The sequence below is a fragment of the Lampetra fluviatilis genome, chromosome 10, assembly GCF_964198595.1.
Source record: "Lampetra fluviatilis chromosome 10, kcLamFluv1.1, whole genome shotgun sequence".
Taxonomy (NCBI): Eukaryota; Metazoa; Chordata; class Hyperoartia; order Petromyzontiformes; family Petromyzontidae; genus Lampetra; species Lampetra fluviatilis.
Window position 1 is genome coordinate 7518538 of NC_136284.1, and position 26841 is coordinate 7545378.

Sequence of the window (26841 nt, forward strand, 5' to 3'; positions counted from 1 at the left end):
GAAAAGTGGCGCGCGGTATCTTGGCACGCTTCGTTCTCATCCAAGTCACCCCCCCCCCCCTCGCCCCCCACGAGTGCAATTCCATCCCTCCGAGCCAAACTTTACAACAATTTCAAATGTTCTTGCATGCCCCATGAGGGCCTCCCGGCGGATGTAGTCTCATCCTGAAATGAACACCCGCGGCTAAGTTTGTAAAGTGCCCAGTAAGGGCAGTGAAGGGCAGTGTCAACCCTCCTCGAATGACCTGCGATGTTTTGTGTGGCTCTGGAATGGGTGCCAGCCAGCAGTGATCCGCTAGGGCTCCTCTGGCCAGTTATAATGAATCACCTCAAGTGATTATTTAATTTGGCTCGTACCGCTTCAAATGACAAAGTGAAAGTGGTTTCCCTGTCAAATACGTATATACAAGGTGCTTCAATAAATGTTAACATTTCTATGAGACGATCGTTTTTAATGGAAAAAAAGAACGGATAATACACTGTAGCATGATAGCAAATGTATGTTGATAGCTTCAAAAAGTCAGAGTCTCCACGTTGTTCGCCATCATTGTCAACACGTGTCTTGGAATCTTCTCCAGGTGGTCTCCAGAGCCCGGAGGCACATTTCTAGTGGTATTATTGCAAATTCTCGGAAGTGTTCACATTTTTTTGAAGCACACTGCATATAGACTGGTCCCCATTTACGGTGAGAGGTGAGTCTCTTCATAGAACGACCACTGTTTGCTCACCTACAAAGTGGTAACCATTTGTATTCACTCTCGAGGGATGAAAGTCTGAGACGACCACCGGCTGGGATATGAACTGAGAGTCTTCCTATTGCAGGCTGCACACTCCAGTGCGCCGCTCAGGAGGAGTTTTTTTTTTTTATAAACACAAGTTGCACTTACAGTGTTCTGTGCAACCGGCGACTGAACACAAAGTGAGAATTGTTTAGCCCAGAAGGGAGAACAGAAACTCGGGATTAGAAGCCATTGCTGAGTCTTTATCGATGTTGGAACTCTGTGGGCAAACTGGGAACAACAAGCAATATATTTATTCCCAGCCCCTTGTCAATCTGGATGCATGAATTTCCGCATCGTGCCGGTCATTGTTTTTTTACCATACTTCACCATTCTGGGCAGTGCTGATTGGTTAAGTGGTTGGCCTGAGATGGGAGGACGTGACCAGTTTTGATATAAATCTAAACCTTTTTTTATTTTACTAGGTAAGACCCACTGAGCTATGCGACCTGGCCAAAAATGAAAGCTCAACCAACTAAGTGGCTTAACGTGTGGAAATGTATAACAGCCAAATATTCTATCACTCGTCCCTGATGTTAGCTGTGGCTTGGAATCAAACTCGGGACGCTTGGTTTGTTGCGCAGCACGCTAACTACTATGCCCACTCTTCCCTTCCGGAAGCAACAGGTAATAATCCAAAAACCAGTCTGACATTGATGAGATCAAGACTTAAGACATTTGCGAACAATGGAAAAGTATTATTCATCAACATTATACCGTGGGGAGAATGTTTTAAAATTATTTTATTCATTGGATGGTGGCACTTTCACACCAGCAATACATCTCGTACCCAGCACGCTCAACCATCAACCCTCGCCACCACCGCCTCCCTTCATCCCCCCCCACCCCACCCCCCTTCGTGAGGGATCTCGTCGACACTTTGGAACGCGGCGTGTGTCGCGAGGTCTGGCGTACGTTCACCCAGCGGGGGCCGCCTCGAGAGAAACTTTCATCCGAGCGCGGTGCCGCGTCTGGTGCCACTACGTTATGAGTATAATTGGATGTTTAGACACAGACAGCCGCTGTTTTTGGTTTGTCCGTGTCTCCGGGGGAAGAAACCAATCGGCAATGCTGAGCCGTCTCCTGCCTCTTCTGCTCACGCCGTGTCGATGTTGCTGTTATAAGACTGTAACTTTCAGCTGCTGGGGCAAGGAGCCCTTCATCATTTTCTTCCATCTTTTTTTCCTTTTTTTCTTACCTTAGTTCTTCTTGTCCAGTAGTGGCCTCACATTTCTCTGATTTCGTTTTCACTGCACATCTCTTCGGCCGTCGACCTCTCCTTCTCTTCCCTTCTCTCGCTCTCCGCTCCGGCGTCAATGTTGTCTCTCATTTCTCGTCAGTTGTTCTCGCGATGTGTCCTGCCCCATTTACACTCGATTTAATTTTGCTTTACCATCAACATCAGTTGACTCCTGCTATTTATCTTACTTCTCTAATTTCTTAACGTGTATCTCCGTGAGAAGATGAGCACAATATGAAGCTCTTCTTTCTTTTTCTAAGTACAGTGAACTACTTTTGTGGCCCTTCTATCCACAACTCTTAATATCCTGGGCTTTTGCCAGACAGGTTCCAAATAAATTGCGTTATCCACAATCTCTATGGATAAATACTCCGCATGTATTGTTGATATCATGGGTGAAGCAATGGCGCAGTGATTCGTGCACCTTGCTATAAACCGAATGACCTGAGTTCAATTCCCGGCCCAGGGTTGACATGAGTGGCGAGTGACATCTGATCGAATCCCAGGCGCCTCCCTGGACCCCTTCGCCCCCTCCCCCCTTCACCAACTGGCGCTGACCAGTGTGGTGAAGTATAGGCAAACAACCCCTCTGACCAACGTGGCGTTAGCCCTCCATCCAGCAGTGGAATGATAAAGGGCTGAAAATTAAACTATTTGCACGGAGTGTACATTACAGATAATAAGATGAACACTCCTCTAATCTGCACATTTACTTAACTGTAATGGATATATGTTTCACTGTACATAAGTGAATTAAAACCCGAATGAAAACGTCGAGGTCTTCGCTTGCAATCGTGCCAACAAATGTCCTGGCATCACATGCATTTGACAAGGTCCTGCAAAAAGAAAGTGACTTTTAATTTGTTGAAGGCGATCGCCATCAATAAAAGCACGAGTTTAATGAGCTTCCCAGGAGAACCCGAACCAAGGAGTCCGCAATTAGCTCACTTTGTTTAGATTCCTTCTCTTCCCGTTTAGCTCCAACACCTGTCATCGGTTTTAAATAGGTGCTAGGAGCTAATTGTAGCTACGGCAGTGACATTCTTGCTGCTCATTCAAAGCGAAAAAGGAGAGAACGATTTATCTCCGAGCAGTGGAGTTTGCCTTTGCGCTGTTTGTTTTATCTGGCAACAAAGTATCGGGCTTAGGAAACAAGTGAAGTATGTCACCTTTGTAAACAGTCTGAAAACACCGAGCACCTGAATGGTATGGGCAGCTCTCCATCGCTCATCTGTACTCGAGGGGGCCCCGCGCATGACCCAATTCAAGGCGAGTGCTTTTCAAAGTAGCCGACGCGCTTTAAAAACTGCACCAAGTCTAAACACAGCTGGCGACCGTGGCGGAACAGAGTGAAGTTCTTTTCCTCAATCCAATATATGCTGGCGCAGATTTATTAAGCCGTTTCAAATGCGTCAATGGTGTTACAGATACTAAACTTAGATGTCAGGTGATTTGGCGAATTTCATATAAAGGTGGGGCAGCCGTGGGACGGTGGTTAGGCTACTGCACTTTGAACCAGATGACTGAATGTGATCTTTGGCCACGGCTGATAGCGGCGGTGAGTGATATCTGAACCAGTCCTGGGTCATCTCTCACCTTCACCAACCCGCACTGACCAGCATGGTTTGAACTTTGGTCAAACAACCCTGATAACTGACATGGTGTGGAGCAGAGACTGCAATTTTAACTCTCAAACACAAGCAGCTTGTTTTGAATACATATCCAGCTCTTTTGTCAATCTACTGCTGTACTGTTATAGTATAACATTTTAAATTATTATACAATAATACATGTAAAAGGACAGACGTAAATAGAAAAATGTGAAAACTTCCCTGTGCTCTAATTAGCATCGTGGTGGCACTGCATTCCATTGGTGGAGCTGCGCCAGTGATGGTGCAAATTCAACATTTCTATAGAAGGACCAGTGGAGCTACAACGAGCCTATTGTTGGCCCTCCATATTCTCACGTACATCGCCGGCAGAGTTTAATTTCAGCTGAGTCTGTTGGAGTCGGTGATCCAGAATATGTATTGTGTCCGGTACACTTTCAATATACCTTTCGCTATGGCTGTGCCTACTAAGAACGTGCCCATTTCAGTCTTCCCATGACATATAAACTATTAATGGAGAAATTAAAACTATGGTCATAAGTACCTGTGAAAATGGTAACGGGTAGGGTGACTACTAGGGGGAAGAGTTGCACACGGGGCTTTCTGAAGTGTCCCCGTGTTTCCATGCACGTCCCTAAAGTGTTTTTTTGTTTCTGTGGAGCGGAGCAGGGGAGTACTGAGTGCATGGCCAAATGAAAGTGGCCTTGAACCAAAAGGGGAATGGTGCATTAACAAATCGTGGCGTATTCCCAAAGAACGGTCAAAGTAAATTTGGCTCTGGGTGGATGATTGTAACCGGTGCCGTACACCCTCCAAACCAGGTGGAATGTTTTGATTTGCGTAATTTATGTAAACGTTTGTATGTTTTCAGGTGCATGGAAATTGACTTGTGATTGGATATTTTTTAACTTCTGCATAGTGTTCTGTTTACAAAATTGAGCTGTATGGCATATGGACAGGTTAGTGTTGTTATAGTGTTGTTATAGTGTTGTTATAGTGTTGTTGTTTAAGTCTTTTTGTGATCCTTACTGCATGGGTGAGCAAGGGCTGATTTCAAATTATCAATTTAAATGAAACACTGCATATTTCAAATATAATATCTGGAGGATAAAATGTGGTAAAGTTTGGTATAGGTTGACTGTAGCGATGCAATTCTGTTCATAAAACAAATACCACTGCTTAGTAGGAAATAATACATGTTTACCAGAACTAAAATACATTAACAAGGTTTAATGAACTATGAAAACAAGCAGTGTGAAATTAGCCTTGAGTTTGATTCTCAACCACAGCTCACATCAGTGACATCTGATCTGGTCCTGGACCACATTTTTTATAAACTTGTCAAGACCAGCGTGTTGATGATGTATGGTAACGATCTAAATTAGTATTACTAATAATGGTGGTAAAAGGTGTACATCCTTTTATGCAGCATTTGGCAAATTCCTTTGAAACATCAGAAAAGGAAATTACAGAATATTGTATCATATAATAATCTGTTAAACTTTCAAACTTGAAAAGGCTATGCTTTGTGTGAGCATACTGAAACCAAGCTGGAAGCCATCTCGAATACTTAAAAAAAAAAGTACCGGTCGTTAAAACACAGGCCTGGCTCTGTTGACGGCGCTAGAAAAAGTAAAAAACCCCATAACTGCTCCTCAGGACGCCTTCCAAAATCGATCATTTTTTATATTTTTTACTGCGGCAGCCGTTAGAGAATAAAAACATAACGCACGATTGTGTCTCTCCTTCTGGGACCGATCACGCCGGGCCTGAGTAAGGGTTGCAGCCAGGATGGGGATTATGGTGGCGGAGGAGGGGAAGAGATGGGGCAGAGAGGGTGGGGAGCACACTGGCAATCCAGGATGTAAATGAGGCATGGATTGGACGGTGCACCGGGGTCTTGGTTTGGGAGGGAATGGAGGGGCGGGGGATACAGTAATACCTAGCGGCAGGCAGCAGTGGCGCAGCCACTTGGAAAACGCATTAATCATGCGCAGGGCCCGATGCGTTGAGCACTCGCTGCAAGGCTGGGGATGTGTGGGCCTCGGCTCACATGGCAGGATGAGAGAGAGAGAAAAGAAAAGTTGGGACATAGCACGGGCCGCTAATTGAGATTAATAGTGGTGACGATGGACGCGGTGAAGCTGGGGGTTGTTTTGTTCATCGGAAAAGTAAAAAGGGCACCTATGGAATACCAGCCACAGTTGGTGGATTCTTTGTGATCACTGCAAACAGGAGAGCAGCATGGGACCGTTTGAATTCGCTCACCCGATCGCAAGGAAGGCCCCACGGTGCTTGAGGTGCATATTGTGTTGCACTCGAATTTTTTCGAAGGTCAAAAATGAAACTGCTGAAATCAAATTCTGAACGAGGTGAATTGTTTTATTGCCCGCTTCTGTGAATTGTAAATGGGCATTGCTTAATGATTGTTTAATATTTCATGCTGGTATCACTTTTAATAATAGCAGGACTTCATAAGCCCGATGAAGGGGTTGGTGTCATAAGGCATATATATTTGCAATTAAATGGAATTTGTCATATAACTGACTCTCAGTGGTACACCGTATTTTAAATTATTATTTCAAAAACCCAATTATTTAGTTAATTTCATCCAACAGAATACCTGCTGTCTTCATAATTATAGGTTAGATCATCACTGAGTTTTTACATCATCCCAGAATTAAATGTGCATAACATTTGCAGGATTCTGTGCAAATATCATTTATTTTAAAAAATGTGGGAATTATTTAGTTTTGTTATCATCTTCTTGTAAAAATATTAATAAATCACCACGGCATACATTTCCAAGAAAGTTGAAAGGCATGTCCATCCATGGCCGTTGTGCCTTTTGAAGCAATTATGTAAACAGCGCACATGACAGATGCGTATAATTACACTGCAAGGCAAGAACGCTCCTACAATGGCAGCGGCTGTCTGCCGCGAAATTCCTTGCCCAAGAAAAGGGTCACCAGAGCTGCGTGCACCGCCCGCTTGCACCTCACAAACACGAGGGGGAAGTGAGTTGGCGTTTGACGAGGGCTGGACATTTATCACTGTCTCGGAGAGGGCAGGTTGGGGCTTTACAAGCCAGCTAAAAGAGGGAGAAAGAGACCCGACCCTGCGCTGGAAGTGGAGTGTAATGGTGGTGAGCTTTTGTCTGGGCGGGCGGGGGGGGGGGTGGGAGTTCATAATTACAGAAATGGGCCCCGACTGTGAAAAGCCTGGGTCATCCGAAAGCAGAAAGATTGCCACCGCTGCCATTACCCAAATACCTGCTGTTGTTGTTGTGTTACTAAGGACGGGCATGTCTGTTGCAACCTGCAAGGGGAATGTCCTGGCATGTGTCTAAGCCATTTAAAACTAAAGATGCCCTGATTTTAGTTGAACTGGAGCAACAATTGTGTGTGGTGGCGGTACTCTATATAGACACTGTGATCGTTAATCATCAGCACGGCCCGATGTTGTTTTGGGGTATCTGCATTCCAGCGCTATGCGCTATCGGAAAGATTTGTCATAACCATTGCCCATGCAGGCGTTATCGGCACGAGTTGTGTCTGCGAAATGAACAACGATGTTAGACCTTCTTCGTGTAACGCTTATCCGTGCCGCGCTGGACTTTACGGAGCATGTAAATCATTTGGGTCGTTCCCAGTTGTAAATTTATACACGGGCACAAAACCCCTTGAGCCCTTTCGCAAATGCAAACTCATAAAGTTATTATCTGATGCAGACAGGAGTGTTTTAGGCTTTTAAGTACCCACGCTTTTATCTGTTTAAAGCAGGAAGTTAAAGAGTAGCTGAGGGTTAACCGTGCATCCAGGATGGGATGGTGTTTGTATAATGCTGTCACATGGCTTTTGCGCGTTCTGGCAGGTGTGCGTGCGAGATGCTTTCACATGCTGGTATTTGGATGGTGACCACGAGAGTGACGATGTGCGTTGTCATGTGTGCGACGAGGGAGAGCATTTGTAAAAAAAACACATCGGACATGGGTGGGCATGAGGACGTTGTCCATCCGATTTGTGCGAGAGCCCCAAGCAGAGATACATTGAGATGCCACTGTGAGGCGGCTGGGTAGGGAGTTGGTCCATTTCGTGTTTTGTTTTCAGGAAATGTAATGCAGCAAAGGATTGCAGCTTCCACGTCCGTAACTGCTCACAGCGTCTGAACACAAGCTGGTCACAGGCGTGCAGCAATATTCTTACACCAGTCTGGCGGTGTTGTATGAGGATGAGATGAGCCCGGCTGCTATTGATATACAAATCTTACCGATTCTTTGAAGCGTGCAAACATTCGGTGGTCACGCTGTCAGACCGTTCATTTGTTTCGCCAAAATGACTGCTGTTGAAAGCAAGGTTTTCTTTTTTTAAGTCTGTTTTTGTGTGCATATTATTTGCTAAGCGTTGGTGTAAAAATAAAAGATAAGAAAGGGAGCTGCTACTCCGCTCCTGGACATCCTAGGGAAACCGGCAGCCCGTTAAGGGATAGACACGGACTTTTATTGAAAGGCTTCAGGTGTCAGGCAAGCAGGCGATTACACTCATTCATGGTGAGTTCCAGGCACCAACGGAATGATAATAAGCAGCGTGGAGATAAGAAAACGGGTTGTTTTGTTAAAGGGAATTTTAAAGAAAAGACTTGTCGCACAATCCGAACGTTTTGCATGTACGGTAGTAATTCTAGATTTGAAGCTTTCGTGACTGCAAGGATTCATATTCTTAGGTTTTTTCGGTAAAGTCACGTAGGTAAAAATTAAAATTAATAAAAAATAAAATAAAAATCACGACGTTTCGGAGACAACACAAGCTTCCGTCTTCAGGTGGAACCGTCACAGCACGATAGCTGTATCAAGTAAGAGAAATTCCAAGAAAACCGTCCTTGTATATATACTGGTTGAGGGTGGGAGGAGTCAAGGCAGGCCCCTGGGTATTATTATTATTGTGAATAATTTTAATTAATTTTAGCTTTTTTACCTACGTGACTTTACCGAAAAAACCTAAGCACATGTACGGTAGCGTTGAATGCGACGTGCCCGTATCAAAGAACAGTCATGGTGCTCCAGCATGTTGTGACAACAACCGATGCAAACGCATCAAACGTTAATGGAGGGGCGCTACACAAACACAACGCTCCGTATTTGTGAAATGGCAAAAGAGACGATGTTGCTTCCAAGAGCATCACCTGTATATTGTCGGGAGTCAGTCTAGATTTAGGATTTTCTACACAATCACTGTAACACACTTCCCCCTCCACAATAATCCTAAGCTCACTAGTTTCCGCTCCGCACTCAAAACTCACTTATTTTCCGTAGCTCACCCCACGACCCCTTAATCTCCCCTCATATCCGCTACCGTTACTTTCCATCTTCATCTACTCATTGTATGGCTCTCACTCATTCCCCATTCATTAAATCCATTCATCATCATTGACTGCCATCAATTTGGCTTTCACCGATTTCACGCATCACAGATTTGCCCATTGCTTCCTCATATATTTCCATTACATTAACACGTGCTACAGTATCGTTAATTCGGTGTAAAACGCCTTGAATAAGGCGCCATATAAATTATTTTAAGATAAGAAAAGACATCACAACGAAAACTCAAAATGCCATTGCCTATCAATCCAGCTAAAAAAAAGCTAACTCAAACCAATTTGTTTTAAAATTGGATTTCACAGCTTCCATTTCGCCAGCATTCCTGACATGATGTGGCATGAAGCACATATAAGCAGAGCTCAATTCTATGACTTGCTCCCATAAAAAATATATAAAACTCTCCAAGCTTTCCAGACCAATATTATCCAGGAGTATTTATTTAAGAAAGCAAACTCTGAACTGGTTTCTGTGCCTCATCAGCAGAGTCTAGATTTGTTAGCATAGAAACTTGCTGGACCCTCTTGATTTCTAGAAACTTCTCGAAACTTCAGCACTTTGTCACAACGAAGCAAAATTGGTTTGAAACTAGCGAGCAATCGATGCGGATGTGAATTTCTATGTGTACCTCATCGCTTCCTTCCACAGTGCCAAATGCCAATCTAGAAAACATTGAATTGCTTCATCAGCAGCGCCGACCTTTCCTGTCATTTTATTATTATGATGCCAGTATTTTTTTCGATTCTTTTTTTTAAACTCACACCAGATTTACTGTGACTATTTCCGCTGCCACTCTTAAAAAATAACTTAAAAAAAAAATCTTCCATACGCATAGATTACGTAACGTTTTCCAACACGTGTTTATCCTCCGAAGTATTTAATTACCAGTACGGAAGCCAATTGGTAGAAAAATATTTGCAAATAGTCTTTTTTCCTCCAGGTTTTTTCTCTCTCTCTCTCTGGTCTCGATCAATTCTCCCCGTTTTCAAGAGGATAGGTGCCTCACTGCGTCACAACTTCACGTGAAAAATGTTGTTATTAGATCATATTCACAACAGTCACAGCGCCTCACCGTTTTAGACGACGGACGGACCTAGCCAATAAATGTTCTCGACATGAGTTTGAAACCGTTAAAAAAAACGAATGTTCACAAACCTTTAGCCAATAATAGCCACCTTCGGAATGCATTGATGTATATTGAACTTCTTTCGCACTGTACGTAGCCAACCGTGATAATCGGAGGTGCGGGGAAGGACACCAAATTATGAACAAAAAGCAGTTCTAAGAAATGAGTTTTCAATCTAGATTTAAAAGTGCATAGCTCCAGCGGCTTCCTAATATCGAAGTTCAAAGTTCATTTATTAGGTATAGCCCTGTGAGCCATTCGGCTCTTGAATCGGGTGCAACCGCAATAAACAAAAAACATGAACTAGAAAACATCTTAAAGTGACTATGTGCAAACAGAAAATCCAAGAAAAGACAGCAAAATATTTCAGAAAAATCACCGTACACCAACCCCGTGCAAATATCCCAGTGGGATGCAAGTCAAACAACAACAACCACAAGACAACTTAGACTACGGCCATCAGTCTAACTCTGTACAACAACAAACAAACATGGCCAAACCAAAAAACGTTTCGAAAATCACCAAAATAAAGCCATAAAAGCAATGAAACAGTGCAGGTCATAGGAACTGTGACCGAATTTTCACAATAAACGACGTAAACAACATGTACTACCAAACTCTGCAGCCATAGCTGGCTGCATGAGTCAGAGGAAGAGTTGTTCCAGACGGACGAAAGCGCGCAACGCGTTGACCGTTTTCTGGTTAGATATTATGTCGCTATTTCATTATACCTGATGATGATTGCTTGTGTTGCAATCGAAACGTCGTATTCTATTATTTAATTTAATTTATTATTTTATCTTTAGACGTGACTTAACCGAAAGAACCAAATAATAATTCCTGCAGTCACGAAAGTTCTAAAATTAAGATTGAACCACTTCTACGGGGAAGTTTTAAGCTTATCTTTTTTCTCTCTCTCTGGCGACTTGTTTTATCTGCCTGTGTCCTCTTTAGAATGTTCACACTTAAATTCTAACTTAGCAATCTTTGAAATACGTAATCAACCAGGCTATGCGTTAATTGTGTGTTGACCGACCCTCTGTGTTGTATTACATTACATTTCGATATTTTACTAGGTTATTTAATTTTAGTGTGTCTTTCTCCTGATTTTCAGGCTTGCTTGCTGTGCCATCGTACTCGCAGCACCACGTTTTCTTTTGGACCACTCATTGATATGCTAATTTTTTCTAACCCCCCTCCCTCTCTCTGCCTCCGCCCCCCCTCTGTCTATTTAAGGCCACCCCACAGAGACGATCACCCCTCTCTGTCACCTGTGTTGCTCTCGCTATGTATGTATCTTGTGATATCTGTCTGCTAATATGTCTGTCTATAGTTTTCTGGTTAGATATTATGTCGCTATTTCATTATACCTGATGATGATTGCTTGTGTTGCAATCGAAACGTCGTATTCTATTATTTAATTTAATTTATTATTTTATCTTTAGACGTGACTTAACCGAAAGAACCAAATAATAATTCCTGCAGTCACGAAAGTTCTAAAATTAAGATTGAACCACTTCTACGGGGAAGTTTTAAGCTTATCTTTTTTCTCTCTCTCTGGCGACTTGTTTTATCTGCCTGTGTCCTCTTTAGAATGTTCACACTTAAATTCTAACTTAGCAATCTTTGAAATACGTAATCAACCAGGCTATGCGTTAATTGTGTGTTGACCGACCCTCTGTGTTGTATTACATTACATTTCGATATTTTACTAGGTTATTTAATTTTAGTGTGTCTTTCTCCTGATTTTCAGGCTTGCTTGCTGTGCCATCGTACTCGCAGCACCACGTTTTCTTTTGGACCACTCATTGATATGCTAATTTTTTCTAACCCCCCTCCCTCTCTCTGCCTCCGCCCCCCCTCTGTCTATTTAAGGCCACCCCACAGAGACGATCACCCCTCTCTGTCACCTGTGTTGCTCTCGCTATGTATGTATCTTGTGATATCTGTCTGCTAATATGTCTGTCTATAGTTTTCTGGTTAGATATTATGTCGCTATTTCATTATACCTGATGATGATTGCTTGTGTTGCAATAGAAACGTCGTATTCTATTATTTAATTTAATTTATTATTTTATCTTTAGACGTGACTTAACCGAAAGAACCAAATAATAATTCCTGCAGTCACGAAAGTTCTAAAATTAAGATTGAACCACTTCTACGGGGAAGTTTTAAGCTTATCTTTTTTCTCTCTCTCTGGCGACTTGTTTTATCTGCCTGTGTCCTCTTTAGAATGTTCACACTTAAATTCTAACTTAGCAATCTTTGAAATACGTAATCAACCAGGCTATGCGTTAATTGTGTGTTGACCGACCCTCTGTGTTGTATTACATTACATTTCGATATTTTACTAGGTTATTTAATTTTAGTGTGTCTTTCTCCTGATTTTCAGGCTTGCTTGCTGTGCCATCGTACTCGCAGCACCACGTTTTCTTTTGGACCACTCATTGATATGCTAATTTTTTCTAACCCCCCTCCCTCTCTCTGCCTCCGCCCCCCCTCTGTCTATTTAAGGCCACCCCACAGAGACGATCACCCCTCTCTGTCACCTGTGTTGCTCTCGCTATGTATGTATCTTGTGATATCTGTCTGCTAATATGTCTGTCTATAGTTTTCTGGTTAGATATTATGTCGCTATTTCATTATACCTGATGATGATTGCTTGTGTTGCAATCGAAACGTCGTATTCTATTATTTAATTTAATTTATTATTTTATCTTTAGACGTGACTTAACCGAAAGAACCAAATAATAATTCCTGCAGTCACGAAAGTTCTAAAATTAAGATTGACCGTCTTTGTTCGATGGCGAGCCAAAAGCCGCTGCTGCGAGGATGACCGGAGGTCGCGCGATGGTTTATGCTCCTTAACGAATGGGGGGCACAGCCTCGCCAAGGGGTCACGACGTGCACAACTTGTATGGCGAGCTGCACACTCGACCGATCCATTCCAAGTCCTCTCACCTCGGCCCTTGGCTCCTTTAAGCGGACTCACACGGGAGCACGAAGCGTGTTTCTCATTTCCACCTGCCGATAAAATCGAGAATATGATGACGATTGTTCTTATTGTTCTTATTATTTTTTGTAAACAGGCCTGAGTAATTGGGGGGAACTGCGGTGGCTGTACAGGGTGCGTTGAAGGCCGCTTGTATTGAGAACCCCAACCGGCAGAGCTCAAGGCTCAGCGAGTTTTACGTTTGGGTTTTTATCTTTCTGCGCACGGTAGAATAATATTTGGTTGTATAAAGAGTTGCTGGCAAAAATTCACGTCGCCAAATTAAAAAAGGAAGCTCCACTTGTAAGGAAGATTAGCACGTCTGCATCAGATTTTTTATTTTATTTATAATGCTTTTTTTAATATATGAGGGCAGAAATACATGGATTTTCCCCATTGCATGATCTTCTGGCTGTCACAATGCTTCGCCTTCTCGTACACATTTTAACATCAGTTCAGTCAAAACGCGTTTACTCTACTTAATTAACTAAAAAGATTGCCAATAATCTTGTAAGGTTTTGCTTCAATACATCATAAGGGTGTTCGCTGATGTGACGTTTATTTAACTGTATTCGTCCTGAAATAAGCAGGCTCCAGGTATTGCAAATATGTTGTATGTTGGGTACACTTCGTATACTCGTACAGGGCATGCAATGCGCGTGACTCAGTGCCGCACGTGAGATTGTACCAGAGGCGCAGCGCGTACTCGTTTGGCACAGGTGACTGGGAAGCGATAATTGCCTTTTGCCTTATATCTTTACGCAAGCATAAGGATCATGCCAAAATGATACAGATGATCGATGATTTCACTGTGGTGACTGATATATAATGATATCGTTGACAATTTCCAAATGCTTTACTTTTTTTCATTCAGATTTTAAGTTCGTTGTACAAATTATTTATCATCATATGCCAGCAGAGCTTAATTTTAGCCAGAGCTGTTTGGGGCTGAGCTCCAGAAAATAACCCCCCTCCCCACTACCTTCCCACTGTATCTCCATGCTCAAGCAGGCGTTGGATATCTCAATGGGACTAAGCAAGATTGGTGGCATTCTCATCAGAGTAACAAGCATCTCCAAAGGACAATCACAGGAGGCTTTCCATAACGTGGTGCTCGATGCCTGATTGAAATCTCAATTATGAATCGAAATCTATACCTCTTTGTTTACCAACACTCCGTACCTTATTCTCAGGTTTTTTCGGTAAAGTCACGTAGGTAAAAACATTAAAATTAATGAAAGTAAAATAAAACAAAACAAAATAAAATTCACGACGTTTCGGAGGCAACACAAGTCTCCGTCATCAGGTGGGACCGTCACAGCCGAATTAGCTGCATCAAGTGAAGCAATGATTCAAGATGTAATCCCTTATAAGCAAGTTGAAGGGAGGTGGAGAGGGGGGGGGGGAGAGCTTATCAGGCTGTGGTAGCCAATGAATGGAAACGTATCGGGAGGGAGGAGGAGCGGTGATCAAAGACTGCACGCAGTGCTCAACACAATGAATGGAGACGTGTCGGGACGGAGGGCGAGCGGCGATCAAAGACTGCACGCAGTGCTCAACACAATGAATGGAGACGCGCCGGGACGGAGGGCGAGCGGTGATCAAAGACATCACGTAGTGCTCAACACAATGAATGGAAACGTGGCGAGCGGTGATCAAAGAACAATGAAGAGATTACTGTTAAACACTGTGGATGTTAACACTCGGTGAAGTAAATTAAAATAGTGCCTGTCAGATAAGATGGTCCAAAAAGTGTAATTAAGTCTTTTTTGCGTGGTTAATAACATCTTTCCAGTGATTACTGAGTTTGTACCCATCATCACGGTTGAAATTATGTCTGTGTTTGTATATTTGTATGGCTTCGTGTACAAACCTTTGATGGTAGCCCGGAGGTTTGCAGAGAACCTTGGTCTCGGAAAAGACAATTTCATGAGAGCCCGCCGAGTTGTAGCAATGATCGGCAACGGCCGAAGAATCAGTTCTGCCGTGTTTCAGATCTGACTTGTGCTCGCGGACACGATCAGCAACATGACGTTTTGTTTCTCCAATGTAGCAATCACCACAAATGCAACTCAATTTGTAGACTCCAGGATACTGTAAGTCAGGAACGACATCCTTCACAGATGGAATCAGATCACGGATTTTATGCACTGTACTGAATCGGACTTGGATCTTATGTTTGTTTAGAATTTTGGAGATCTTTTTGGTCACGCCTGCTATGTATGGTAACGTGATAGTTTTGGTCAGAGTTTCATGTGGTTGTTTCTGTGTGGTGGGAGAGACAGCTTGGCGGATAGTGCGGTCAGAGTATCCGTTCATCCTGAGGGCCCGATGTACATGTCTTAATTCATCAGTCAGGTGGTGTTGGTCAGAAATGCCATGGGCTCTGTGGTATAGCGTTTTGATGAGAGAATTCTTTTGAGATGGGTGGTGGTGGGAATCCGGTTTCAAGTAGGAATTTGTGTGGGTGGCTTTCCTGTAGACAGAATGTCCCAAGGATCCGTCAAGCCTCCTCTTAAACAGAATATCCAAGAATGGTAGTTTACCGTCTTTCTCCACTTCCATGGTGAATCTGATAGATGGGTGTCTAGAATTGATGTGGTCCAAGAAGTGGTTCAATGCTGGGAGGCCATGTGGCCAGATGACGAAAGTGTCATCCACATATCTCTTCCACAGGGAAGGACGCAGGGTGGATGTCTGGATGGCGTCTGATTCAAACTTTTCCATGAACATGTTGGCTATAACTGGTGACAAGGGGGAGCCCATAGGGGTACCCTCATTCTGTTTGTAGAAGGTGCCATTCCAGGTAAAATAGGTGTTGGTGAGGCAATGCCTAACCAGCGCAGGTACATCAGAATTCAATCCATGTTGGACTAAGTCCTCACATCTGCTATCTCAGATGATCTACCTGATTGTTGAGCATGTTCCCACCTTTAGTCATGTTGTAATTCAAGCTGGGGATCTTTTTGCTGCCCTCATAAATATGCACTGCCAGAATGTTTTTAAAGGTTTTCATGTGTCTTGAAAGTTACTTGAAATTTGTTCCTAAAAAAAAGCAATGCACATGGTTTAAATGCGTGTAAAAACGTTACAGTTTTCTTTATTATTTTTTTTACTGCATTTGCCAACATTTTAGTTAAATTAATGAGAATAAAAAGTTACGTTTATTTGGCTTGACAACCACTGGTGGAACAATCCACTCCTCAATAATTCGGTGAATTGGCAGGATTCAGGGCTACGATTCGATGTAATAATGCATAATATTTTCCGTCTTGCTTTTACCATCTCATTTGTATTGTTTCATATTTTTACTTCCCCGTATGTACGGACATTATTCACTCTGTTAACATAAATAGTAAAAACATTCATTTTAACACTTGCACTTTGATGCATATATCACGGGCAATAAGAATAGTGATGGATGATTAGATGGATTGCGGTTACAACCCTACCGAGAAAACTACATTTAACTGTGAGCAGCTTCACTCACACATCACATCATCATCAGAAATGCGTAGGCGACGAAAGCTCGTTGTGCCAACCAGAGTGTCCACGTCCCACCGCCTTGTATTAAGGCCCCTTGCAAGGTGAGGCCAGGGTCACGACAGATCGGACGAACCCACGAGTCACTTGGACGGCCGACTGAACGGTGATGTAGACGACGGTCCAGATCCGCTCTTTGCCTGGATGGAGGGAAGCAGGGGACTGTGTGAGGGAGAGTCGTCCTCCATTGTTCCTGCGTGGCCCCAACGGACGTCACGCGCATCGCTTTGCCTAAAAAGTAGAAATGTTTCCTTTGATGAAGAGGCTCACAGCCAGAGCCAATAACGCACAGCAGTGTGTGTGTGCAGTGGGTAGCACGGTAGTGTAGTGGTTAGCGTGCTGCGCTACGAACCCGGGGATCCCAGTTTGATTCCCGTTCAACACCAGTGGCGATTTTCTGAACCGGTCCTGGGCCTCCCCTAGGTCGACTCAGCCTCAAATGAGTACCTGGTGCGGTGCGTAGTTAACATCGCCACTAGAGACACAAAGGCGGTCAGGCGTGGCGCTAGCCACCCACCCCCCTCGTGTATTGTTCCGGCCTTCATAGGTGCTCGCTAACAGCACTTGCCCCAGCAGTCCGTTAAGGCGACACGGGGGGATCTTTGCCTTGTCACCAGTAAACAACAAAACACTTGCGCCCACTGCCTTGCGCACTTCCATATTAAAGTGATGGCAAACAGGCTGCTTGAATTTGCGCTCGCGGTATCTCGCCAAAACATTCCGGACACAAAGGCACTCGCAACCATTCGAGTCACTCTTCCAGAGCCAAAACAACCACGTTGAACGTTGGGCGAGAGCAAACACAAACCATTTGCTCCCCAACTGCTTCCACTGTGCCAAAGCTATCACTGTGACACTCAAACTCCATTGAGTTCTCTGCCTAGAGGTAGGTTCACAGTTCAAGTTCCCTCCATGCGCTCTCCGTTTAATTTCCAATGACGGGCCCCTTCAAGTCGTCAAGCAGTGTCTCCCTGTTTTTGTGCCTCGTGGCCTTTCCCCCCCAGCATTCTTCCTGCCAGAGCAGTGGCTCTCAACCTTTTCGGATAGTCTTGCCAATCAAAAAAGACGTCTTGCGACGCATCCAACCCCACCCCCCTCCGCCGCCCCAGGTATTGCAATGTGAATTCGGTATTTTTGTGTGTTGACGCTGCAACGTGGTGCTGGTGTTCTCCGTTTTACCTGCACGTTAACCACTACGTGGGCTGAACTGCTGTTGTAGAACCCCCTTCAGCAGCCATCATTCACATTTGAAGATATGCGCACTTCCTCCTTCTATATAGGTCCCTCCAACAAGTGATCCCGTCTGACATTGAGTCCAATACTGGTACGGCTCTTTGGCCATCTCTGACTTTGTGCGAGTCACTGTCAAATATCTCACTGTGAGTCCCGAGTTCTTACAGTAGCATAAAATATCGTCCAAATTTTAAGGCACGCACATTAACAACAGTAATGACAATGGGTCTCCGATGGGTGTTTTGGCTCGCGCTGAATGTTATCGGCCAAACAACACGCCGCTAACACAGCACAGCGGTGAAAACCTACACAGTAATAATGACACGAGTGGTAAACCTACCCTCATTGTGCTCTGTGTGCGTGTGGCTTCTAGCACCAACTGTTGTTGCCGTAATTGCCCGACTCGTTAGGGAGGTATTGCACCTTCGTATAAAAGTGTTCTTTGTTTACAGCCTATCATTGACTCCTGTCATTGTTGACCTTTGGCCTTCATGTTTGTGAGAACTGTTCACACCTTTTGGTTGTTCCTAAAAGTCGTCTGTAATCAAGAGGGGTGAGGGCCTTTAAGTCGCTATCTTCTGTGCCTATCAAATTCTATTCCAAGTCATAGCAGAATTTCTGTTAGAATGGAATCTATGAAATAAAATGTATAACTGTATTTGAAGCAGCACATTTTTGTGCTGGATTGAGCGACCAACGGCTTATTGAGTTCATAAAGTGCCATGGGATGCCCTGCATGAAAAGCGCTTCATAGAACGATCTGTAAAGGGCTTTGAGACATTGGCCCAAGTCAGGCTGCAGAATCATGAGAGCCACAACACTCGGTGCAGGTGGACAGATGCATCTCTTCACATCCATGCACCCCTTAAGCACGCAAAATCAAAAGCACCAGGTGCCCGTAGCGTTAATGGCGCTTAAATATTTGTCAGTAGACCTGACTCCTAACATCATATCTGCATCGACATGTCGACGAAAAACTGCGGCAGGTTATTATAATTGAAAGCTTTTCACTGCTTGTTTTAGTGACGATATATTTGAACAAACAAGGTTATAAAACAGTTGTCCATGACTTCATCCAAATTTGTTTCATAAGGGACACCTTTGCCACAACATTGTCTTTTTGTCAACCTCTTCAATATTTCTCAGTTTTTATAAAGTGTCGCACTTATTTTTTACGACTGTTGCTGAACAAAGTTCCAAAGTGCCAAGCGGTCAGCGACAAACAGCACTATTGAACCATAATAGAGGTTTTTTGGGTTAGATCGCATAAATATATAAATGTGTCGTTAAACCCAGCCATCACCTGACACATTTATATATTTACTCGATATAACCCAAAAAAACCTCTTATGGATGATATTGATCGCGAAAGCCTACGTGTTAAAGCCTACATGTTAAAAGCACTGTTTAAGTTGTAATAGATAAGAGTTAACGTGTTACTTGAATTGAGAATTCTAATAATAATAATAATAGTAAAACTTTGGGAGAGAGACGATGGGAGGGAATTCCTGAGTCAGCAGTGCAAGGCAAGAAGCGGAAAGAGAATTGGTGTGACCTGCAGCGTGGTGGTTGAACAGTGTGGACAAGACGAAACAGCCCGGTGGACCGAGTCCTCAACGTGGGCGGACGAATCAACGGGTGAAATTTACAGGAACAGAAACCACTGCGGTGGAGATCGTCCCCTCCACATCACCTTTCTGACCACCGGAGTGAGCGTATGACTGCTGGATCATCAATCGCCCTGGCTGCTTTACGATTAAGATCTATCAAGTACATTGTGATAAGAACTTGGGTGCCCCCCTCCCCCGCAAATGTGATAGTAGGATTCCGACTTTGTCCTTTGTATCGCAGTAACAATTGGTTGGTGGATATTTATTCATATATTTACGCGATCTAACCAAAAAAGACCTGTATTATGGATGATATTGGTCGCGAAAGCCGACGCGTTATACTGACTAACCTCTGTGGGGAGGATACTTTTCTTCTAACCAGAAAATTGGAGAAACTCCGAATTAAGCGGATGGAGCTGTTATCTTCACTGGTGTTCCTCAAAAGATACAGAGATTCAAAGGTACGTCATCACATCTCTCCCTCTATTTAAGGAACGAAACAGGAGAATTTCTCCACAAATCTGGTTGTTACCTGATGAAGCTAGTTGTAATTACTGGAGTAATTGTAAATGTTGTGGCTTGGCTCTCCAACACACCGGTGTGCTGTACTAGTGACGAATTGGCATGTTCTGTTTACGTGACAAACCTTACTAATTGGCTGTGTCGGGTGGTGGTGGGTTTAACGACAAATTTATATATTTACGTGATCTAACCCAAAAAACTTGTATTATGGATCATATTGATTGCAAAAGCCTATGTGTTAAACTGGATAAAGAGGCTTTAACAAGGACACAAAAGCAAAACTACTTTGACGCCTCCTTAGCCAGATGAGTAGCAGCCAATTCTATGACAGGTCACATGAGTGTGTTGTGCGAAACAGGTTCATGGTTTCAATATAGCAAGAATATTTTTGCTAAACTGATTGGAGGAACTGTGGAATTGCCAGCCTTGCACGATATTCTCATTGATTGGAGGTTTTTTTGTCGTGAAGATATGTTTTTTGGCAGCTTATTGCCTGTTTCAGCTTGTGATTTCAATGAATAACGTCAACTACCGCATACATTGACCATATATATATTTAAAGCCCAGAAATCCAAGCTTGCAGATTAGAGTGGACTCCAGGTTACGGAAGCTTTAACTGTGTTAACAATGTCAGCCGATTTTTCTACCCTCTATTTACCTTTGCTATAAAGTATGGCCATTGACTAAAGCAGCAGCGTAGCATGTGTATTTTCCTTTATAAAGTCAGTATTAATAAAAATGTGTTGAGCGTTTTGTTTCAATTGCCTCCATCGCCAGGGGCTGTTATGTGGCCAGTGGCTTTGCTGGTGAGTGAACTCCCCCTGCAAGTGTGGTAGCGCGGTTAGGGTCGTTGCTTTTCAGAGTTGATATTTGCCCCTCTCTCGCCACCCTTCATGAAATTCCCCAAGTCCAGTGTGTAAACTAATGCCCTGGGCAGCATTATTACTACTACCCTTGCTCTGAATAATATGTAAAAATCGCATGAAGGTATTATTAGGCAGTAAAATATATATATATTGTCATTATACATTTGTTGTACAATATCCTATTGTTCAAAATAAAAAACAATGTTGTGCACATGAAATCTTTAATCATTTACAGTATAGGGTGGCATTTGTGTGGGTTGTAGCACTAGCTTTCAGATAATCACCTCTTTACAGAGCATACAAACGTTTAATAAGCTAATTTGATGCCGACAATGTCTCTCCCCCCCCACCCCTTCCCAAAACAACATCAAAAGTTAACATTTTTCAATCCGACGCTTCCACCACAGAACATGGCCAGGCTCTTAATGATGTCCATTCGCAAGGACTGTTTCGCTTTAATCACAGCTCATCTACTTGAAATAGCTGCAAACTTCATGCATCTTGCCTTTGATATTCTGGTCATGTTTGAAGCACCCCCAGTTCGTATTTGAAAAGCGGGATGGGATTTTTAAGCCGTGCTGATCAAAGGACGTTGAGCATGAATTTTGTTGACACCTATTTAATGTGCACATTTTTTGTGCAGTGATCTGATTTGTTTTCTCTGATGTCGGCTCAAACTTTATTCTTTTTCTCAAACATTTGTTTCTTAATCGTCACCAAATGCGTATTAGACATTCACGAAGCAACAGCACCAGGTGTCCTCGTTGTACAAAAGGTCTGTGGGAGCCGATGCCGAAACTTACAAATGGCGTTCTGGAATGTAAAAAAAAGAGTCATTACTGCTTGAGAGAGCAGTATAAATAAATCTACCCAACCATTATTCATGCATTAATAACCATTAGCTGCAAGTATACGTAGGATTTGAAAAAGCAATTCAAACGTTTCAAGAAATAGGAGCCAGAGATCATTGGCCATCTATTTATTATTAAGAGGCCATTGTCATGAAGTCATATGCCACAGATGCCTGGGAGTGTTTTCTTTACTTGTGGATAATTAGCAAATTTTCACATTAAATTGACAACATTGGCTTCTATTGTGAATGATATCGCAGGGTCTTCAAGGATGTAGATGTGCATTTACAAGGCACTTAAATGCCTCCACAGCTCAAAAGGACTTCCATCAGATCGCGTCTCATCTCAAACCTTCCAATGCCCTGTGGCAGGCAAGCCAAGGGAACCCAGTGGCAGCTATTCCAAGATGTACGTATAACTATTTTGAAATTGGTATTGGTGCTGGAAGAAGATGATGTAGCAATGTCATTTTCCCGATTTAAAAAAAAAAACACACGTTTGTGGGTAATTTGAGACAGTTTGGACCGTAACGTTGGCACACAATGGCCTGGTCTTATTTTCACTAATGTCACGAGATCGTTAAAATCCGCTGTGATGCAGCAATTTTGCAACACCCGGAGCTGCTGGCCTTGAACTGCAAAGACTTCTGCAACACGCGGAAATTGCGCTGCCGCTCAGCCACCAAGCAGTAGCCATGGAGCACGTGGCCCACAGTGGTGACTGAGGGGGATTAGAACAATCGACTTCCAAGTGCCGCCTCGGTAGCGGCACAATAAACACGATGTCACCAATCCAGCCCAAAACATTCCCGCGAGGCAGCCATCTGTTCGATGGGTGAGACTGAGCAATCACTTGTCTCCAAGTTGTTCAGCCCTTCCTCAGACGCCACACGCAACTGTGTTTTGCTTTATGGAGGGGTCTTCAGGGGTGGTCTCTTTATCTTGGCATATCTTTCAATCCACCACCACAGTCTGCCCGCTCAACTCCACACGATATCTGCTCATCTCCAGCCAGCCCGGATGTCTCCACGAGATTTCCCTCCCATGCACCGTGTGAAACGGTGCGTTGTAGCATGGGGTGTGCCTGGCACCACGCACCTCGGTGCCCCATTGAGCTGCAGTGTCCTTGCCACGCCTGTCCGTCTGCACCCACGGCATTGAACTTTCCTCTTTCTATTGTGTGTGAAATGTCGAGTTCAGGGGGTTGTTTAACCTTTCTCGATGGCGGGACACATTCGGAATCTCCTGAGCATCTCCGTGGGCCGTCACATTGTCGTGGTCGCCTGTTCGCCGCCATGTGTCTGTGTACACCCGGTGGCTCGCGGGCCATGAAAACCACGCCACGGCATGTATGTTAAACACAGGGCCTCGTCTATTAGCTGCATATTTCCATCTTCTTGGTTCTTTCGGTAAAGTCACGTAGAAGTGAAGTAATAAAATAATTAAAAAAACCTAATAAAATAATTCTCACGACGTTTCGGCCACAACGCAAGCAGCCGTCCTCAGGTGAAGACCAGGTCTGTCGGGGAGACAGCGTCAGACGCTGTCTCTCAGACGCTGTTTCCCCGACAGACCTGGTCTTCACCTGAGGACGGCTGCTTGCGTTGTGGCCGAAACGTCGTGAGAATTATTTTATTATGTTTTATTTTTATCATTTTATTACTTCCCTTCTACGTGACTTTACCGAAAGAACCAAGAAGATGAATCCCTGCAGTCACGAAAGCTTTAAATTGCATATTTCCAGTTCCTCTGGTCGACTGTGGTTGATATGTGACGAGTAGCCACAACCGTGATGAGGGGTATTATAAACGACCTGGAACTTTTTTCCAGGTCGTTTGTCCGGACACACTCTTGGCTGAGATGAAGCCTTGGTTGCACTTCCCTGGTATAGTTGGTTAGTTTATTGTAATGCCGTATAAGCGGTTGCATAAGTCAGAAGACCGACAACGCCAATTAGCGTTGGCCCCTCGCTTGCTCTGCAAACTCGTTGATGGTTATGTTGAGATTTGCCACATCTGCCGTTATGAACGGCATCGCGAACCCCCTGGCTGCATTTTTAACTCGTGTTTTGTGGTTGGCAATAAAAAGGCCTGTTTTGGTAGTCTTGGTTGGGAATGCGGAGCACATTCACTCTCCAATAATCCCCGATGCTGGAATGAGATAAGCTCTGAAGAGGATATCTGCAGTTGTCGTAAAATCCAATCATTGAAGTTGTAGGATTGTTTTTGGCACATTTGTTGACAGAGCTATTTTGTTTATGCTCGGTTGACTTATTGAAATTCCATGATTCAGCACTGCACTTGAGTATGGGCAGCACGTTACTCTTGCAGCTGTAAGGTTTTGTTTTTTGTAGCTTTGTTCTTGCCCATATAATTATGTATTGGACTGTGAGGTGACCAGGAGATGCCAGTAAAGCCATGCATTACAAATCTGTCTGTGAGAAGCATTCAGAGTTACCTCCTCGTATGCTTGGGTATTATCTGGGTACGCCAGTGGCCTCCAACGTGACGCCACTCATTAATGATGCAATTGAACAAACATATCGATGCAGGACCCTCGTGAAAAAAACACTCAATTATCAGCGTGACTTTTCTGGATAAATAAAGTGCATTTTACGAATGTATGGGAATGTTGCCGTGGTTTAGTATTTAGCGCACTAGACTTGTAATTCAGAGGTAGCCGATTCACTCTCGCGCCTGTGCTTCAGTCGAAACACTGGACACGTTTCTTACATCCCCAGGCCTCTGTCTAACCAGAAGAATAAATGGACACACTACAGTTAACCGATCAACAGGGAACATGTGGTGGGATAGAGTGTGGGTTTTCCCATCTCTACTAAGACGTCTGCCTATCTAGAGGGGCTCTGGGGCTTCCACTACTGGAGGCTCTTCTGCCACTGACACGAGCAAGTCATTGCAGTGCTGCATTAAAAAAATCGTTATTGTATTCTCGAGTTAATGTTTATTGTTTTACTTAAATCATATTTTTATTATCTTATTTTCAGGATTATGTATTGTTTTCGTGATACAGTGTTTGCTTTTCAGGTATCCCTTTGCATAATATACCTTTGACCCAATGGGCTATTATTTGGTTAATAATTTTAATTTTTAAATAAAGTTCATGGCGATCATGGTAATGCATCCAACACCATCTAGTGACTCGTATGTGTCCATAAGTCCACAGTGGCAATATATCTAGCTCTACCCCACCACCACCAAACAAGGAGGTGACCTGCCCCCACATGATGTTCCTAAAACATAGGTATTCATAGCCACTACAATGATCGACCCGGCAAGATTGTCATGCTTACTGCAGCAGCTACTCGATTTCTGAGTGCATTACGCGATAAAGCACAGAGCAGTTTGAGCAAAACGTCATCGTATGTTGACGTTAAATCCAGTCATGAAAACTCAAGCCTCCGATGAGGAGTTTTATTGACCCGCCCCTAGTGGCTATCTGTGAAAAAGAGCTTCATAGCTCATCGGATTTCTCCAAGATAAATAGAGATTAAGATTATTGGCCAAAATTTGATCAACACACTCGCGCTTAGAAATTGTATCTGTGTCAACGAGACAATCTTGTCAGGTGGTGGATGATGAAAACTACTAAGTGGCCTAACCCAAAAACAAATATGGATCACGACGCCCCTACTTGGTAATATATGGACACTCCACTGACAAGCGTGTGGCCCGTTTCGCGTACGCGATGAGGAGGGGGATGGGGTTTTGACGCCGGCTCAGATATGCGTGGGCTTTTCAAATACATTCCCTCTGCTGCGTGCGATTAAAGGCTTAGAGAATGGCTCTGGGAGAGGGAGACATGATGGCATGTAATTATGCCATATAATCCATTCATCTCCGGACTGGTGACTCAGGGTGCCCACATTTCGTTCAAGTTTCAATGCGAGTGATCTTTAATATGATTCACGGTGGAGCGGTCACTAGTAGCTGGTATGACAATGGCATTGTTGTGGGTCACGTACAATTGAAAAGTTATGTGAGCATATTTAAAAGAAAACAGGAATGTTCTATAATGTTTTTTTTCTAAACAGGTTGAGATATGGTATGTTTTGACTCCTAAGTAGGATTACCACATCCGTGACTTTGCAAAGTTATGACCAATCCAGCTGGAATGCACTTTATTTTGTCAAATCTCGGAAGCTAAGCAGGTATGACCCTGGGTAGTTATTCGATGGGTGACCACTACTTATCAGCAACAGGTTGTTAGAGGCTGGTAGGCTCCGTTGTGGACAGCACACACACAACTCACACTCTGCGTGGACGCCTTCATGCAGCAGTGGATTAACAAAATGATTGTACATTTGCAAAGTCTTGATTGGAATTATCTGTATGTTTGCAATATATATTAAACCAAGTAGATTTGTGGAAAGCCATTGTTCCTCACTCCATTTTACTTGGAATATTGGATTACGAAACATGGAAATAATCCGAATATGGAATCCTTATTCTCTTCTTTTTTATAGCAAGGTAAAATTTGAACGTGATATGCGTATGTGGAAAAAATATCTTATATTCAGTGCACTACTAACATGTACACATTATTTAATTATCTCTAGGCGTTCAATAATTCATCCCTTCCACATACCATCAGGCAATATCGATGATTTATCATGATTCAGTGTGACGATTTTATTCAAGAGTTCATTATTTTTTAGCAATGAGGTGAAGGGGAGCAGATGGATTACAAGACGCGACCCTTTTAGATACAACATACGAATCGAAAATCATCGATTCTTACACACGCAATATGATGTATATATCATGAACATGTATGAACACTCATGAATTTGCTGAAAACATCTGAATATTTAGAGGACTGCAGAGCATGGGCAATCATTGGTGGTACAAGCTCACCGCCTGGCTTGCTACCTTCCAGTTTGTCTGTGGTTCCTCAGTGAATGTGAGATGTAATTTTCATGAACGAAACTATATAAATCTAAACATCACTATTCTAAAAATAGATATTAATCGATAAATCAATATATCTTTCCACCACTTAATGCTAACTCGTAATGTGCTTCTTTGTGGAGCCTTTTCCCCATCCTTGGTTTTGATGCATTGTTGATTGTCATGGGAA